We start from the raw sequence: 15,214 nt of genomic DNA, 5'->3' as shown, positions 1-15,214 counted from the left end.
ACCCCATCATAGAAGGCCACCAAATTTGTCAGGCATGATTTGCCCTTAGTGAAGCCATGCTGGCTGTCACCAATCACCTCATTATTTTCCATGTGCCTGAGCATAGTCTCCAGGAGGATCTGCTCCATGATCCTGCTAGGCACGGAGGTGAGACTGACCAGCCTGTAGTTTCCTGGGTCTTCCTTTTCTCCCTGTTTAAAAATAGGGGTTATGTTTCCCCTTTTCCAGTTGGCGGGAACTTCGCCGGACTGCCAGGGCTTCTCAAATATGATGGAGAGTGGCCTGGCCACTTCATCCGACAGTTCCCTCAAGAACCATGGAAGCATCTCATCAGGTCCCATGGACTTGTGCACCTTCAGGTTCCTTAAGTGGTCTTGAAACTGATCTTCTCCTTCATTCTCCCAGTCCCTGCCTATAGAAGATCTTCTTGTTGCCCTTGACATCCCTGGCCAGATTTAATTCCATCAGGGCTTTGGCTTTCCTAACCTGATCCCTGGCTGCTTGGACATTTCTCTCTGTTCCTCCCAGGCTTCCTGCCCTTGCTTCCACCCTCTGTAGCTTCCTTTTTCAGAGCAGGTTTGAGCAGATCCTACCCCAGCATCTACTGACCAAGGGAAGCCATCTGAAGAGCTGGGCTGGGGAGGAGGGGGTCCCCGAGACCCGACCCCAGCAAGACCCCCCCCCCAGGTGACCACAGCCCAGAGGTTTGGCCGCGGGAACTGCCTCCATGGGGAGAGCGAGGCCAAGGGTCTCCTTCACCCAGACATCACACCACCACAGCAATGGAAATAATCCAGCACGTTTCCATGACATGGGCGCGGGGTTATTTTTATTGCTTTATTTTTGCTGCTGCTCCCAATAAGTTAACTGGGGCATGCATTACCCGTCAATAAAATCAATTGAGCAGCCTGAGCCATTAATAAGCTGAGTGCCAGAGGGCAGAAAAACCTCTCCATCGCCCAAAATATTCTTTGGGCGGTGGGATGGGCGAGCTGCAGGCCCCACTCATCGCTCGGACTCGGTGCTGCTCCTGACGTGCCAGGGCAGCACGTGTGTTAGAAGGGGAAACCTTCCTCTTCCCGGTGACTTGGCAGCCGCCGCGCTCGTCCCCAGAGACCTGGGCACGAGGGCTGACGCTGCTGCCTTGGGAAGGAGCCCGTTGGTGGGAGGGGGGCCCATGGTCAGTCTTCAGTCCCGCCTGCCGCTCACAGCAGCGTCAGCGCTAAGGTCAGACGAGGCTGCCCAGGGCTTTATCCCTTCGGGGCTTGAAAACCTCCCAGGATGGAGACTGCACAGCCTCTCTCAGCGACCAACCATTCCCAGAATTAATGTTTTTTATCCCCACAATATCTTATACATCTCTCTGAATGGCAGCCATGTCCTCTGAGGCAGCGGCTGCATCCCCAGCTGGTGTCACCAGCAAGCAGGACAGGTCCCAAACAAATTGCCAAGAAAAAAAAACCAAAAACCTGGAAAGGATGGAAAACTCAAACGGCAACTCACTGTTGGAGGAGCAGTGGGGCAGGTCAGGCAGGCCGTGGAGCAGAGGGCTGGGGGTCAGCAGCGGAGGCGGCAGGGGAGCACCTGGAAGGCAGCACAACGTCTCAGCACCCTAGGGTGCCCAGCCAGCACCCCCCCACCAAGAAACCACAAGAGCATCCTCCTGGCACTGCCGCTGTGGCCGTGGGCAACCGAGGGGACGGGGAAACGCGAGGGTAAAACAGCCCCGAGCAGAGGAATCCTTGGTAATTTTTCTATGCTGATTAGCACAAACTTCTGGTCGCTGATTCCAGGAATGAGAAAAAGAAGGAAAACCTCCGACCACGGCACCAGCTTCATCAAAATCCCTGTGAAAAGGGGGCTCAGGCAAGGATTCAGGACGCTGAAAGGACAAGGGGTTGCAAGGAAACTCCCCATCCTGCTCCCCAGCACCGGTGCAGGCACAAGCCCCTCCATCCCAGCCCCACGGACGCATCCTGCCTCCCCGCTGCCCACGCAGCGCAGAGCAGCGACCCACAGCAATGCAGCCCATGAATTCACAAGGAAAGAAACTTTTATTTGTCTTTCAGGTCATAGGTTTGAATTTATCCCAAGACAAGGCTTAGCATTCAGGAAATGCGTCATTAAAGAATTTGTCAGCAGTTTTCTTAATCAAATATTGGTCCATCTGACAGCAGCTCTGCCTCTTGTTATGCTACAACCCTTCTGCCCTTACGCTAACATGCTGCACAGTAAGATCCCACCCACGACCCCATGGTCTTGCACAGAAACTCCTGCTTCCAGCACAGCTCTTTCCTCTGAACGTTTGCTGCAGATAGAACTGCAAGCCAGTCTCAAACCCTGCTATTTCTATGTCTTGCAGCCCTCTGAGATGCACAGGACCAGGGCAGTCAAACCGCACGCCACTTAACTTGCGTTTTCTGCAATTAAGGTGCAGGTCACCTCCGGGTATGGACAAGCAACTTTTTAGTCTGCTGGTAGACTATCATCCTCACCACCATCTCCCAAATCCTCTCTCCAGCGCGGCTAAAGCCCCTGTACCTTGTGTCTGCTCTGGCAGTACAAGCAGAAGAGTCAATTATTAATTTTTCCTGGTTGTTTCTCTCCAGCGATAGACATTGGTGCCATGAGAAAGACACCAGCAAGCTTATCACACCAAAAGCTTTCTATCTCTTGACCCATGGCAGTGGAGAGCATGGCTCCATCCCTTCATGGCTCCGTCCCTGCATGGCCAGCTCCTCACTAGCTCCCATGGACCAGGTCCCATCAGTGAACGTGGTCAGTGATGTTCACGAGGGGTCACCCAGGATGCTGAAGGAGTCATTTGTGAACAGCAGAGTGGCAGAGGTGTCCGGATCCCAGCCAAATAACACCTATTGCTCCCAGATAAAAGCACCTGAGGATGCAATGAATTCCAAGACACTGATGTGGCCAGTCCCCCCAAAAGTCAACCTTTGTAGACTATGACATTTCAACATCCTTATCTCATCCCAGAGAGGCACCGAGCACCCTGAGCAGCGTGGACCCCACGCAGGACAGCACTCCCCAGGGGCTCGGCAGCACCCTCAGCTTGATGCCACCCGTGCATGCTGGAGGACTCGGCCACCTTGTTCCAGTGGGCTCGAAATTTCACGTTTCTTCTTAAGCAGGTAAGGAGGAATCACAGAGATGTGGCCAAACCTTCTCTGAAGAGGGTCTGACCACATGGCTTCAATAGGATGCGAAGGTGAATGAACTGTGTAGGGGTCCCCGCTCGTGCCCAGCCTTGGGGCAAGCTGACAGGCACTTCCATGTGTGAGCAGGTCCTGTGCCCGGTCCCACGAGGCTGTGACAACTCCTGAAGCTGAGCAAGCTGGTCAGCGCTGCTCTTGAGGACATCTGTGGGCATCCAAAGCAGTACCTGGGCACGGGGGCTGCCCCTGGCACTGCCTTGGTGGGTGTCCAGAGCACCCCAGCCCTCACACCGCTCTGCCGCCCAGCACAACGCAGCAGATCACACTGGGAGTCATTTTTAAGGGTCCCTCAAAGCAAAACTTGCTCAGGCAAAACCAGGTTTTTGGCAGCCCTGCCTGGAGTCTCCCCACCTCTGCACCTACTCAGCCCCCTCAGGACCCTGGCACGCTGCCCTATCCCACCATCCCAAATTCCAGCAGGTCCTCCCGTATCCCCTACTACATACCACCTCCGCCTCCTCCCCAAAAAAATTAGCCTGCCCCAAAACCCAGCCTGCCTCTCCTGCAAATTCAGCCAGCCAAGCCAGACTTCAGCTTCCCCCCACCTGCAAGAACTTGGCTGTTGGTGCCCATCTTGCTTGGCCCAGAGTTTGGGACCACGGGACATCTGCGTGGGGTCCAAGGTCTGCAGAGAGCATGCAGAGCTTGCAGATGTCCTCTTGTTTTGCTGCAAACCCTCCCCCAGCCAGGGAAAACTCAGGTTCTCTGGGAAAACATGCTGTGCAGCTGGTGAGGGATGCACCAATGGATGGGGATGTTCTCCCCCCGTGTCACCACAGCCCTGAGCTGCAGTACCCCTTATAGATGGGAACCGCAGCAAGATGGCTCTGTCTGCATTGCCCCCCCACCCTGTTCGTGTCGGAGGGGACCCCGCTCACATCCAGACAGGGTGCAGCACCCCTGCCCTTCTGGGATCTGCTTTGTTCCACTGCTTGGGGTTTTCAGTGCCGCCGCTCATCGCGTAGGGGAGAGAACGATCCTCCCCTGACCTGTGTTCCCGTCATCCAACTTACTGGGTGTTTTACGCAGACAGAGGCAACGATTTTAATGTCCCAGTGAACAAGCTGTCGGGATGCATCAGCCTCAAAGGGCAAGCTGCAGAGATGGCTTCTCCTCCCAGGCGCTGCCCGGGCAAGGAAAACCGATTCCAGCTCTGCACACACACACACACACACACACACACGCGCGCGCGTGCCACACGTGTGCCACCAGTGCCCGTTATTTTCCAGCCTTTTAATGAAACATCCTTCAAAACGCAGCTCCTTGAGAGGGGGAGGTGGTGAGCACAAGGTGGTGGTGGTGGGGAATGGCGGTGAGACGCCGCCGGGACAGCACAGCCGCCGGGCAGGCAGAGCGGGCAGCGCCGCGGGCAGGAGCCGGCATGACGTGATGGGACCTGAGCGCTCTGAAGCCGTCAAGAGTCTCGGCAGAGATGAGCTGAGAAAAGCCATGAGCGGAGCTGACATCTGCCCCCTGGGTGGGTACCTAATGAGCGGAGACATTGTCCATTTGGGGAGATGAGGTAAAGTTAAAAGATTTCCAAGCTGACACCTGGCAGCCTCCATCGGTATTCCTGGCGAAACAGCAAGGGAAAGAGGACAGAGACGTGGGGTCGAAACCGGTCCCCCCCTGGGCTCTGCAGTGGTGGGTGAGCGGGATGGGGACGGCATCTCGGCATCTTGGCATCTCGCCTCTGCTGCCTGGAGCTCCCCTCTATGTGATTTTCTGCCACGTTAGAAGAGAAACCTGTGCTTTCTGAGAACTGCCCTGGGGGGGTCTGGCAGGGTCCCACACGGCCCCATGCCTGCTGAAAAAGGGGGAGCACGTTCCTGGGTCCAACAGCACACCAGACCTGCTCTCGGCCAGGATCTGGGCACGGGCAAAGGCTCCCGTGTCCCACGGTCCCCACAGCCTGGGAGCAGGACGAGCGCTCGGCATCACCCGGCAGCCCCCCCCCGCCACTTCCACAAACCTAGTTCAGTCAGTCCTGATAAATCCAGCCTCCGCAAGCCCGCTTCTCATCAGCTCTTCCCTAACTCACCTCCAGCCTTTGCTGCCCACCACCTTCAAGCGGCGCCTGGTGACGAGACGGGAGCGACGGAGCGGGAGACGGGAGAGCCCTGTATCGCCCCTATCACCTCCCGGTTTTCCCCTCTGGAAAACGCATCTCTAAAAGCGCTTGTGAACCAGCAAACCTTTCCCCATTTATCCTCAAAGGCCCAGCAGGCACGTTGTGGGTCCACCTGGGAAAGTCTGCACCGAGATGTTTTCCTCACCACCCACCCGCCTGCTTTACAAAAGGCCAAGGGGGTTTTATGGGGCAATCACCTCCTTGGGACCATCCTGGGTGGAAGAGGAGGTCCTCAAGCACCCTCAAGGCTTTCTAGCAGCCAACAGCAGCTTAAAAACCTTGCCCCCGCTCCGCACAGTTTTCAGCAGCTCCGTCAAGAAACACCCTCAGGTCTAAACCACATTTTCACCCACTTAGCACCGCAGGTGTTTGCTCCTTTCCGACAGATACAGCCAGAAATGCCCAACCTGGGGTGCAAACCCAAGGTTTTTCCCCAGATGTCTGGGAGCAGGGGACAGCAGCTGGGCTCCGACCGCTCCTCCCCAGCACCCGCTGACCTGCCGGGCTCGAGCAGATGGAGCAGCCACAAATCCCCCCGTAAGCCAAGGAAAGGGACTAATCTCCTAGAGGACAAATCGGTTGGTGAGGGGGGGAAAGCTCATCGTTTCGCCTTTTCCCCCCTCCTCCAGCACACACCAGCAGCATCCAGCTGCCCGGAGGGACCCCAACATCCCCGAGGGCAGAGGAGGCAGTGCCGGGGGCTCGGGTACCTGGCAGAGACCTGATTTTGGGACAAGCAGATATTTCATTTAGATCGCAGCAAGCTAAGCCGTAAGTGCCCTACCTAGGGAGCCAGAGCAGCTGGTGGAAAACCGCATCTGGTGAGTTTTTAAAACTTCCAGAGCGCTCCCTGGCCACGAAGGGCTGAGGCTTCGCTGCACAGGAGAAGCCCTTGGTGGACTTAGGAAGCCTTAGGAGCAGCCACCGAACCATCCGCAGTGGAATCCCCGGTCCTCCCTCGCCTTTGGGGAAGGACAGATATTAGGTCTGTTGGAGTGGGCTAGTTTAGGTCCTCAGGATGGGATCTGGAGAGCCAAACATGCTCTCTCCAAAACCTAGACATCGCTGAAAGGATTAGGAGTGATGCCGTCATGTGCCAATGTCAAAGCACTTGAGACGGAGCCGAGCCCCAGCCACAGATGCCACCAGCAGCTCCCCAGGACATCACCCATGGCCAAGCCCACCCCGTGCCTTTCAGAAGGGTGTTTCTGCCCAAAAGACCACAAAGCAGAGGTCAGCCCAAGGAGACCCCAGGGTCTGCACAGCCCGGTCCTGGTCCCGGGGCCATTCGCATGCAGCTAACCCCCTCCAATTCATTTTCCTTCTGCTCCAGAGGCAACCAAGAGCGAGGAGGTCAGCAAATTCGGTGCCATCCTCTGTTCTGGATTGGTTTGGGTTATGGTTTTTTTTTTCTTCCATCCTTTCCTTATCATTGCCCCTCTTCCCTCGCTTAAGGGCTGGCAAAACTACTCCTGCGTGCTTGCAAGGGAAAAACGTCTCGCCAGATATCGTCAGCTCTACTTGCAAAACTCTGGGGTGTTTTCTAGCCGTGGCAGGGAGAGCTGTCGATGAGAGACACGTTAGCTCTCATAAATGCTTGAAAGGAGGAGGCTGCAACCCAGGGCAAGGACGGAGACCGAACAGGCTGGGACGCGTGGCATCTGGGCACGGTTTGCACCCTGCTCCTCTGACGGAGGAGCACGCATGGTGGGCAGAGCCCGGTGAAGCCCTGGCCGAGGCGTAACACACATCAGCATGGCACACATCAGCATGGCACACATCTGGCCTGATGAGCCAGACCCTCGGCGCGGATTCCACGTGTGAGGAAACGTCCCGGGAGAGAGAGAGAGGGTGAGCTGTCAGTGTGTGTCCCTGGGGGCCACGGCCACCCTGGCTGTGCAGTAAAAGCAGGCAACTTCAGGTGCCTCACTCGTCCATCCCCTGCCGTGAGCCGGTGTCCAAAATCCCCCAGAGGGGTTACACGTTTTCCAAGTGGGGAAACTGAGTCACAGAGGCATCTGGACCAGCAAGGTGCCTGAAGAGGTCCCCCCAGGTGGATTTTTCAGCAGACACTGAAACCCTGACAGCACTACACAAGCTTCCCAGAAATAAAAACCAAAACAAACCAGCCCTAAGGAGAGGTGAGGGGCTCACCGAGCACATCGGTCAGCCGGTCGCTAGAACAGCCTGCGGTAAAACATCCCAACCACATCCTCGGCAGCGGGGTCCCCTCACCCGCGTGGCAGTCCCCGACCCTGGGTGTCCCCGAGACGTCCTCCTCCCCTCAGACACAGCATCCAACATAGCCAGATCGGGAGTGTCTCCCCCAAAGCTATGAGATGTCGGGAACGGATGGATTTTGCCTGCTGGCTTGGCTTTGCAGCTTCCCAAGCTTCCTGAGGTGCATTTCACGGAGTGGCCACGGGCAACCACAGCGGAGAGGCTCGCCTGCCCTGCGGAGCCGCACCGTCACAGGGAAGAAGGGCTTCATTTCACAGATACCCTGGGGTGTCCTCTCTACAGCTCCCCAAAACGTTGCCTTTACGTTGTCAGTCAAATAAAAGCCTTTAAATAGTGAATCGTTGCCATATTTGAAGGAAGGCCAGAGACACGGAGTGATTCAGGCTGTCAGCATCTCTGGTCCAGCTCCTGCCCCGAGCAGGGTCACTCCGGAGCCAGATTAAGCTGCCTGGCATGAAATGATGTCACCCTGAAACCTCAAAACCGTTCCTGAGCCCTCTGTTTTGTGCCTGCACACCGGGAGGGGCTCTCCTGCGTGCTCTCCCAAAACACACAGAAGGGAGGAGAGGTTGGCTTCAGGCACTGGAACCTGGATGCCCTCATCCACCGCCATCCCCAAAAGTCCTCATTTTCATCACTTCAGCAGCACGACGGGTAACGGGGACCTCATCATAGATCACAGAATCCCAGAATCCCAGACTGGTTTGGGTTGGAAGGGACCTCACAGCCCATCTAGTTCCAACCCCCTGCCATGGGCAGGGACACCCTCCACTAGCCCAGTTTGCCTAGAGCTCCTAACATCACCTGGGTAAGAGGGGAAGGAGCGGCTGCACACCATCCCTCGGCAGCACAGACCTGGTCTGGCCTGGCCTTGCACCAGCCGGCGCGACCCGTGCTGGGGAGGGACGTGCCACCATCACGCCCGGAGTGCCCCGGGCAGCCCCCGACCTGCGGCAGAGCTGTTCCTGCTTCCTTACCCCCGGGGCCGGTCCCCTACGCGGCGCGACTCGGCGGCACATCTGGCAGGGTTGCGAAGGTGACGGTGCAGCCGGCCGGGCGGCTCCTGCCCTGCGGACAAAAGGGAGGAGAGTCAGTCTGCGCCGGGGCGAGAGCATCCTCCCAACAACGCGCTCCGACGCAATGCAAGGCACCTGGCAGCAGCAAACCCCCCCCAAAATCCTTGCAAGAGTGATGGAGCAAAGGTGTTGCGACCAGAGACGTGCAACCACGTCACAGGTGGACCTGGGGGGCAGAGCCCATGCCACGGTGTGTTTGAACAAGGGGGAAGGTATCGAGGTTTCAAGGTTTCAAGGTTTCAAGGCAGAGACCCCCGGCAGCACCCCCAGCCCGGCACCGGCTGTGGTTCGGTGTTTCTATGAGTCCCGCGTTCGTGCAAAGTTCACTACGACCGCGTTGGGGGGAGCTCCAACCCACGCGCGCAGCAAAGCCGCACGCTGCAGATGAGAAACCCCTCCACGAGCAGCTGCTCCGCCGCTAACGTCGGGAAGGAGCAGAGCATTTGCTACCTCCTCTCGCAGCAGCAGCGCATTGCTTCGGTTCCCAAACGCGTTGCTGAAGTCGTTAGCGTTTAGCGGCTTTTAAAAGAAGACCCTGCTCCGTTCCCAAGCCAAACCGAGCGCGGGCGGGCTGTGCTGGCACTGTGGGCAGCACCCTGCTCACCCTGCGCCCACCACAGCAGGTCACCATCCCGGGGACACCCACACAGACGCTTCAGCATCACCCAGCACCCATGCCGGGAGGTGCCGTTGCCCCAATTTCCAGTTCTGGGAAGTAGCTTTTCCCAAACCAGGCTAGCAGACAGGGGCCCTTTGGGACACTTGGATTTTCAGGAAACCATCACCTTGGGCTGGGAAAGTCTGGACGACAAGAGGGTTTACTCCTTGGTGGCAGGGATGCATGAGTCATCCTCCAGCCTGTGCCCTTGAAACGGAGCCAAAAAAGCTTTTACCCGAAGCAGCCGGCAATAGGATACCAGGTCTGGAGCTTCAGGATTAACCCCTTCCTGGGAGATGCCGGCTGGTTGCCCTCACACACGGACCCTCTTTCTCCTCCTCCAGTTGACCCTGGGTTTCCCCACTACGTGGGGCCACCAGGCTGGTGGACACGATGCCAACGTTCCCCTGGCAGGGCTGGGGCGGGGGGGCACATGCCATGAGACCCTGGTGATGGGCTGCTGCCAGACCAAAGGGGGCTGGAAACACTTTCCCCCCCCCGAGCTGGGGAATGGCATTTGTCTTCTGCGTGTCTCGTTGCCCAGCCTTCCCAAACAGGGCAGAGTTTGGGGTTCAACAAAGGGAATAAGCAGCTGAACAAATAAGGTGGAAAATTCAAAGCACATAATTTTGCCATTTTCAGAGGGAAGCATTTGGTTTTCACACTCCTGAGTCCTTGCTTCATTTAGGAGGTCACCAGCCCGTCCGTAGCTCCTTTAAAGGGCTCCCCATCAATTGGTGTGCTGAGTCTCGATGGGCTTTCCCCAAAATGGAAGGAAAATCCCATATTCCCTCCTTGACAGAAAACAACCCCTTGGGGACACTCGAAGGAGGGTCCTTCTGTGTTAAAAAGAGGTTTTCTTCTTTGTGTTTTCCCCGCAGGCAGGCAGAGAGGTGCTAGCACCCAGCTTGATCAGCCTGATGAAAAGCGGAGCCATTTCTGCATCGCTGCGCCGGCACAGGGCAGGAAGGTGAGGGATGCCCCTGCCCCCCCCCCCCCCCCCCCCCGGTACCACTGCCCCAGGGCTGGGGGCAAAGGGGACACGAATACTGTCCCCCAGCCTGGCACGCGTCTCCAGCGTCCCCGCAGCCTCCGTGCAGGGAAGGACAGCAGGCAGGCACCGCACGGGATGCCGGCCTCATCTTAGTGCCATTAATTCAGCTCCCCAATTAGCAGGCCGAAGCAGCAGAGCTTCCGGCAGAGGCCGGAGGAAAATGCTGCCGGCAGCTGCCTGAAACGTGCCGCCTTCCCACGGGGCCGGAGCAGGGCACCACGGGCAGCCCTGCGGCAGTCGGGGGGGGGGAGGTCTGGGGACATTTGTTCCCCCTCCCCAGGCTCTGCCCCGTGGGAGGGACACCACGCACACAGGGGTGGCTGCAGCCCCGCAGCCCCAGGGCTCATTCAGCACAGGGGCTGAGCACCGCTCGACCCACCCCAGCAGGGTCTGGCAGCGCTTTCGGCACCCGCGTGGGCCTGCCCTGAACTTCACGGCAGATCTACGTACACCTCCTCGGTCAGCATTGACAGCAAGCTCAGAGCGGGGTTTCCCTCTCGCATCCACCCAGAGGCCACTATGGAAACGCTCCTAGAAAGCGCGGAACAGGTCACAGAGATTTTGGGTGCCGCCTTCACCTCCCATGGGGTTCTCCATCCCCAGGCTTTCTTGCTTACAGCTGGAGCTGGTCTGCACGAGGTGCTGCTTGCTATCCATCCCCTCCGCCCAGAGGGACCCCTGTGCACCTCCCAGCCCCCCTCAGCCCCTGGCACACAGCAGCATCCAACGCATCCTCCACCAGGACAGCCGGTCCCTTGCTACGGCATCCCTCGGGATGTGCAGCCGCTCTCTCCTCTCGCAAGGATGGAGAGAGAGCGTGCACCATCCACGGCTGCAGGCTGGGAAAGTCTGGGTCACCTGTACCGCACTGCGTGGCCGCAGCACCCAGCTTCGCCCCACACCCCCAGCAGCGTGGGAGCCCCACGGGCACCACAGCCCCGAGCTGCCCCATCTGCCCCGGACTCGCTGTGCTGCGAGCTGGGGGAGGATGCCCTGCGGCATGGGGCTCTGCACCATTCCCGGGGGGCCATACAGCAGCCGCACCGGGGTGGGGATGCTCTGCGGCGCAGCGGCTGCCGGAGGAGGCTGCACGGGGCTGGGCTGCTGCAGGGAGGGTGGCATGGCCCCCCCTCCTCAGGATGGGTCAGCAAGGCCTCACCCAGACCCTGAGGGGTCTCACCGGGAGGCGGTGGGCAATAAATGCTGCCTACTGCCCTGGGGGCGATACCCAAATAAACCTAACCCTCTACACCCAGCTCCACGCGATGGGGGGTGATGGCTCCAGTGGGGATGGGGAAGCACCTGGGCTTCTTTGGGGCACGTGCTGATGAACCAGCCCAATTTTGGAGGAAAGACAGAAAGGTCCCAGCTGGGGAAATGGCCACCCAGGAGATTATTTGCCCAGCTGCGGGGGAAGCTTGGAGGTATGTGCTCCAGAAACATGGCCTGGGCCACCTTCCTCCCCCCGGCACTGATGCTGTGGCTGCATCCGCCCCAGCTGGTCACACTGGTGAGCTGCTCGGTGGGTGCTGGGTGACCAGCACACCCAGAGCCGAGGCTCAGAAACGACCACCGGACTAACAGCAGTGGGACCCCGTGGGATGCTCACACCCGAAAGCCACCACCCGAAAGCCAGCGGCTTGCCTGGGCACGGTCCCTGCCATCACCTGCCCTGTGTGCGCTTCTCCCTGCGGCGGCGGGTGGGGGAGCCTGGCAAGCTGCCTCCCTTGGGGACCCCACTTGTGGGCCTGGGCCACGGGGACAGCACTTTTGGGGCTCGTTGCGGCAGAGGCCAGCCCTTGCCCGGCCAAGCAGCATCCTGGTCTGGGAGTCAGGGACGGAAAACTCTCAGCAGCCTCGCAGAGACGCGCACCCGGGGAGGTGGAAGGGCGTGGGAGTGAGCCCCTCGGGATTGGGACACGGTGGGGGACACGCTCAGCAGAGCCACCCTGGGTTTGCAGGGTGCTCGCCCCCCGCTCCCGGGCTGCGTCCCGGAGTGATACCGCACCGGGAGCCGCCTCCTGCTCCCAGGGGCTGCGTCCCCCTCCCCGCCACCCCACCCCCCACCGCCCCCCAGCCGGGCTCCCGCGTGGCGGACCCGTCCCCCCCCACACCCCAAGGACGGACCCGGCCGGAGCAGGGCGAGGGGAGCCCCTCCGGCACCGGCGGCCCCGTCCCGGAACACTCCCCCCCCCCCCCCCCACAAGAAAACAACGCTCCACGGAAAGCAGCCCCCTACCTGCCCCCGGACGGACGGACGGAGTGGCGGAGGGCTGGGCTGTGCGGAGCGGGGAGGGACCGGGCAGGGGCGGGCAGGGCTGGGCAGGAGCGGCGGAGTTGGGGGCCGGGAGGGCGCGGCGGGGCTCGCTCCGGGGGAGGCGGCAGCCGGAGCCGCGCGGTGCGCCCAGCCCTGCCCTGCCCTGCCCTGCCCGCCCCCCCAGCCTTGTCCAGCCCCCCCAGCCCTGCCCTGTCCTGCCCTGCCCGCCCCCCCAGCCTTGTCCAGCCCCCCCAGCCCTGCCCTGCCCACCCCCCCAGCCTTGTCCAGCCCCCCCCGCCCCGCCGTCCCCCGCCTGCCCCTGCCGCAGTTCCTGCCCCATCCCTTCCCGCCCCTGCCCTTAAACCTACCCCCGCCACTGCACCTGCCGGGTCCCACCTACTGCCCCAGCCCACAGGCCTGCCCACACCCCTGCCCCGGCCCCCACCCAAACCCCCGTCCCTTTCCCAGTCCCAGCCCCTGCCCTTCCCTGCCCCAGGCACTGCACATCTCCCAGCCCCGGTCCTCGCCCTGCCCAGCTCCTGCCCTAGCCCAGCCCTAGTTCCTGCCCCTGCCTGTGTCCCCAGACCCTGCTCAGGCCCCTGCCCCTTCCCCAGCACCAGACCTTGACCCAGCCCCTGCTCCTGATCCTGCCCCAGCCCCAGCGCCAGCCCCAGCCTCGTCCTTCCTGCTGAAGCCAAGTCCCAGCAGCCGGGCACTGGGGGATGGCAGCCCTCAGGCCTGGGGAGTTGCCCCCCAACGTGAGCCGTCCGAGGGGAGGCTGGGGTGCCCTGTGCTGCCAGCACCCTGCCTTCTTTGCACAAATGCATCTGCCAGCCCGACCCTTGCACCCCTGGGTGCTATCCCCAGCTGGGGGAGTTCGGCCAGTGACTGGGGCCGGTAGCGGCAGCATGACTTTGCCAAGGGACGCACACTGGGATGGGTGGGGATCCCAAGTGTCACTGCTCAGGGTGACACTGCTCAGGGTCATTAAGGCCCCCCAGTGCCCCAGGGTGCTGGCACTGCCTGGGTGCACAGCATCAGCCTGGACTCGCACCCTGGGGTGCTCCTGCACCCAGGTCCTGCTGCACATAAGGAAGGGACCTGACCCTGCCACCGCCAAGGGACGGAGACTGGTCCCACCAAGGGCTGTGCCCCTGTCTGGGGAGGTACACGGTGGGCACGGGGAGCCTGTGGACACATCTGCTGTGGTCTCGCCATCCTCCCCAGGACCATGGGAGGGGACATGAGCCGGCTCCTACTGCAGTGCCAAAGCTGTCCTGGTGTCCTCCCCAGGGAGGAAACTGCTTTGGGGAGCAAACATGCCACCAATTAAGAAAGGACTTGGCATGTCCCCCACCTGGCACATCCTGGCTCCATCCATTCGGCTGAGAAAAGGAGGAGAAAAGCCCAAGTGAAATAAATGCTGGTCCAGCCCCCGCCCTGACGGTGAGCATCTTTGCACAGGTGTTGGGCAGGGGGCTCAGTGGGATGGGAGGCCTCTGGGTGGGAAGCCCCCAGGCTGGGGTGCAGCTCCCTGAACCCCTCACAGCCCTGGGTGGGGGGTTATGATGATCCCCAGACATGTGGGAACCTGCTGCCACGCTTCCAGGCGGGAACATATAAATATTTCAGTGGAGTAGCTGAGCCCTGTCAGGTTGCATTTGCTTCTGGCAGGGTAAATGCTGAGAGAGGGGGAGGAAAGGGGGGAGGGAAAATGCTCTCAGAAGCTGCGTCACCTCTCGGGAGATGGGGGCACCAGCCGGGGCCCGATCCTCGAGGGTCTCCACCTCCACTTAGTTTGCCCCTAAGGATGCTCTTGCTGCACGACCAGCGCTGCCCCCCTCGTCCTGATGTTTGGGTCTCACCCCTTAAGTGCATCCTGGGGGGGGGGGGGGGGGGGGGGGCTGCTGCCGGGGGGAGAGAGGCTTTGGCAGTTCTGCTCTCAGCCCAGCAGGCAGCGGCACTTCCAGGACCCTCTGGGCTGTGGCACATCCCCCCCTCGCCCCCGTAAAAAAAGGGGGCCAGAAATCAATCCGAGCAGCAATGAGCAGCGGGGAGCGGGCAGGGGAGGCGTTACATCAGTGGGGGGCGGGGGGAAGGGGGGGGGGGCAAGGGGATGGGCAGCGTCTCCCCGGGGATGCGCAGCGTCTCCCCGGGGATGCTGCCCAGCCAGCCTGGCAGGATGCGGGGCCCCGCAGCCCAGAGGCCACGGCAGACGGGCGGTGAGCTGACCCGGCGGGGAGGAGGCAGAAGTGTCCCCCCCGCGCCGGGGGCTGGGCGGGCAGGGTGCAGAGGAGATGTTTTCGGGGGAGGGGGGAAGGTGTCCCCCCGGCTCGGCCACACAACCACCAGCTGCCGGCGGGGCTCTACCTCCGGGCGGGGCCGAGTTCTTCTTCCTCTTCCTCCTCCTCCTCTTCCTCTGCCTCCTCCTCCCCTTCCTCCTGCCCGCTGCACTGTGGGGCTTGTAGTCCCCCCGCCGCCCCGCACGTGGGGCACGACTACATTTCCCGAGGGCCCCCGGCATCCTCCTCCTCCTCCTCCCCCCCCCCCTCCGCCTCCTCCTC

General features: G+C 60.8%; 1 protein-coding gene across 7 annotated transcripts in view; it reads right to left on the bottom strand.

The window, feature by feature from the left end:
* PCBP3 (poly(rC) binding protein 3) overlaps positions 1 to 12,757 on the bottom strand; it is a 55,163-nt gene extending 42,406 nt beyond the window's left edge. For 5 of the 7 annotated variants that reach the window (XM_075755796.1, XM_075755797.1, XM_075755800.1 and 2 more), the window contains exons 1-3: positions 12,633 to 12,757; positions 8,583 to 8,673; positions 1,504 to 1,584 (exon numbers count right to left, since the gene is read on the bottom strand). The gene's annotated coding sequence lies outside the window, so the exon portion shown is untranslated. The remainder of the gene's footprint in view (positions 1 to 1,503; positions 1,585 to 8,582; positions 8,674 to 12,632) is intronic. The other 2 variants (XM_075755798.1, XM_075755799.1) reach the window with 1 other exon arrangement.
* Positions 12,758 to 15,214: the final 2,457 nt, after the last annotated feature.

This window comes from Balearica regulorum, chromosome 6 (genome assembly GCF_011004875.1).
Source record: "Balearica regulorum gibbericeps isolate bBalReg1 chromosome 6, bBalReg1.pri, whole genome shotgun sequence".
Lineage (NCBI taxonomy): Eukaryota > Metazoa > Chordata > Aves > Gruiformes > Gruidae > Balearica > Balearica regulorum.
Note: the sequence above shows the minus strand (reverse complement) of the source record. Positions and strands in the feature narration are given on the sequence as shown.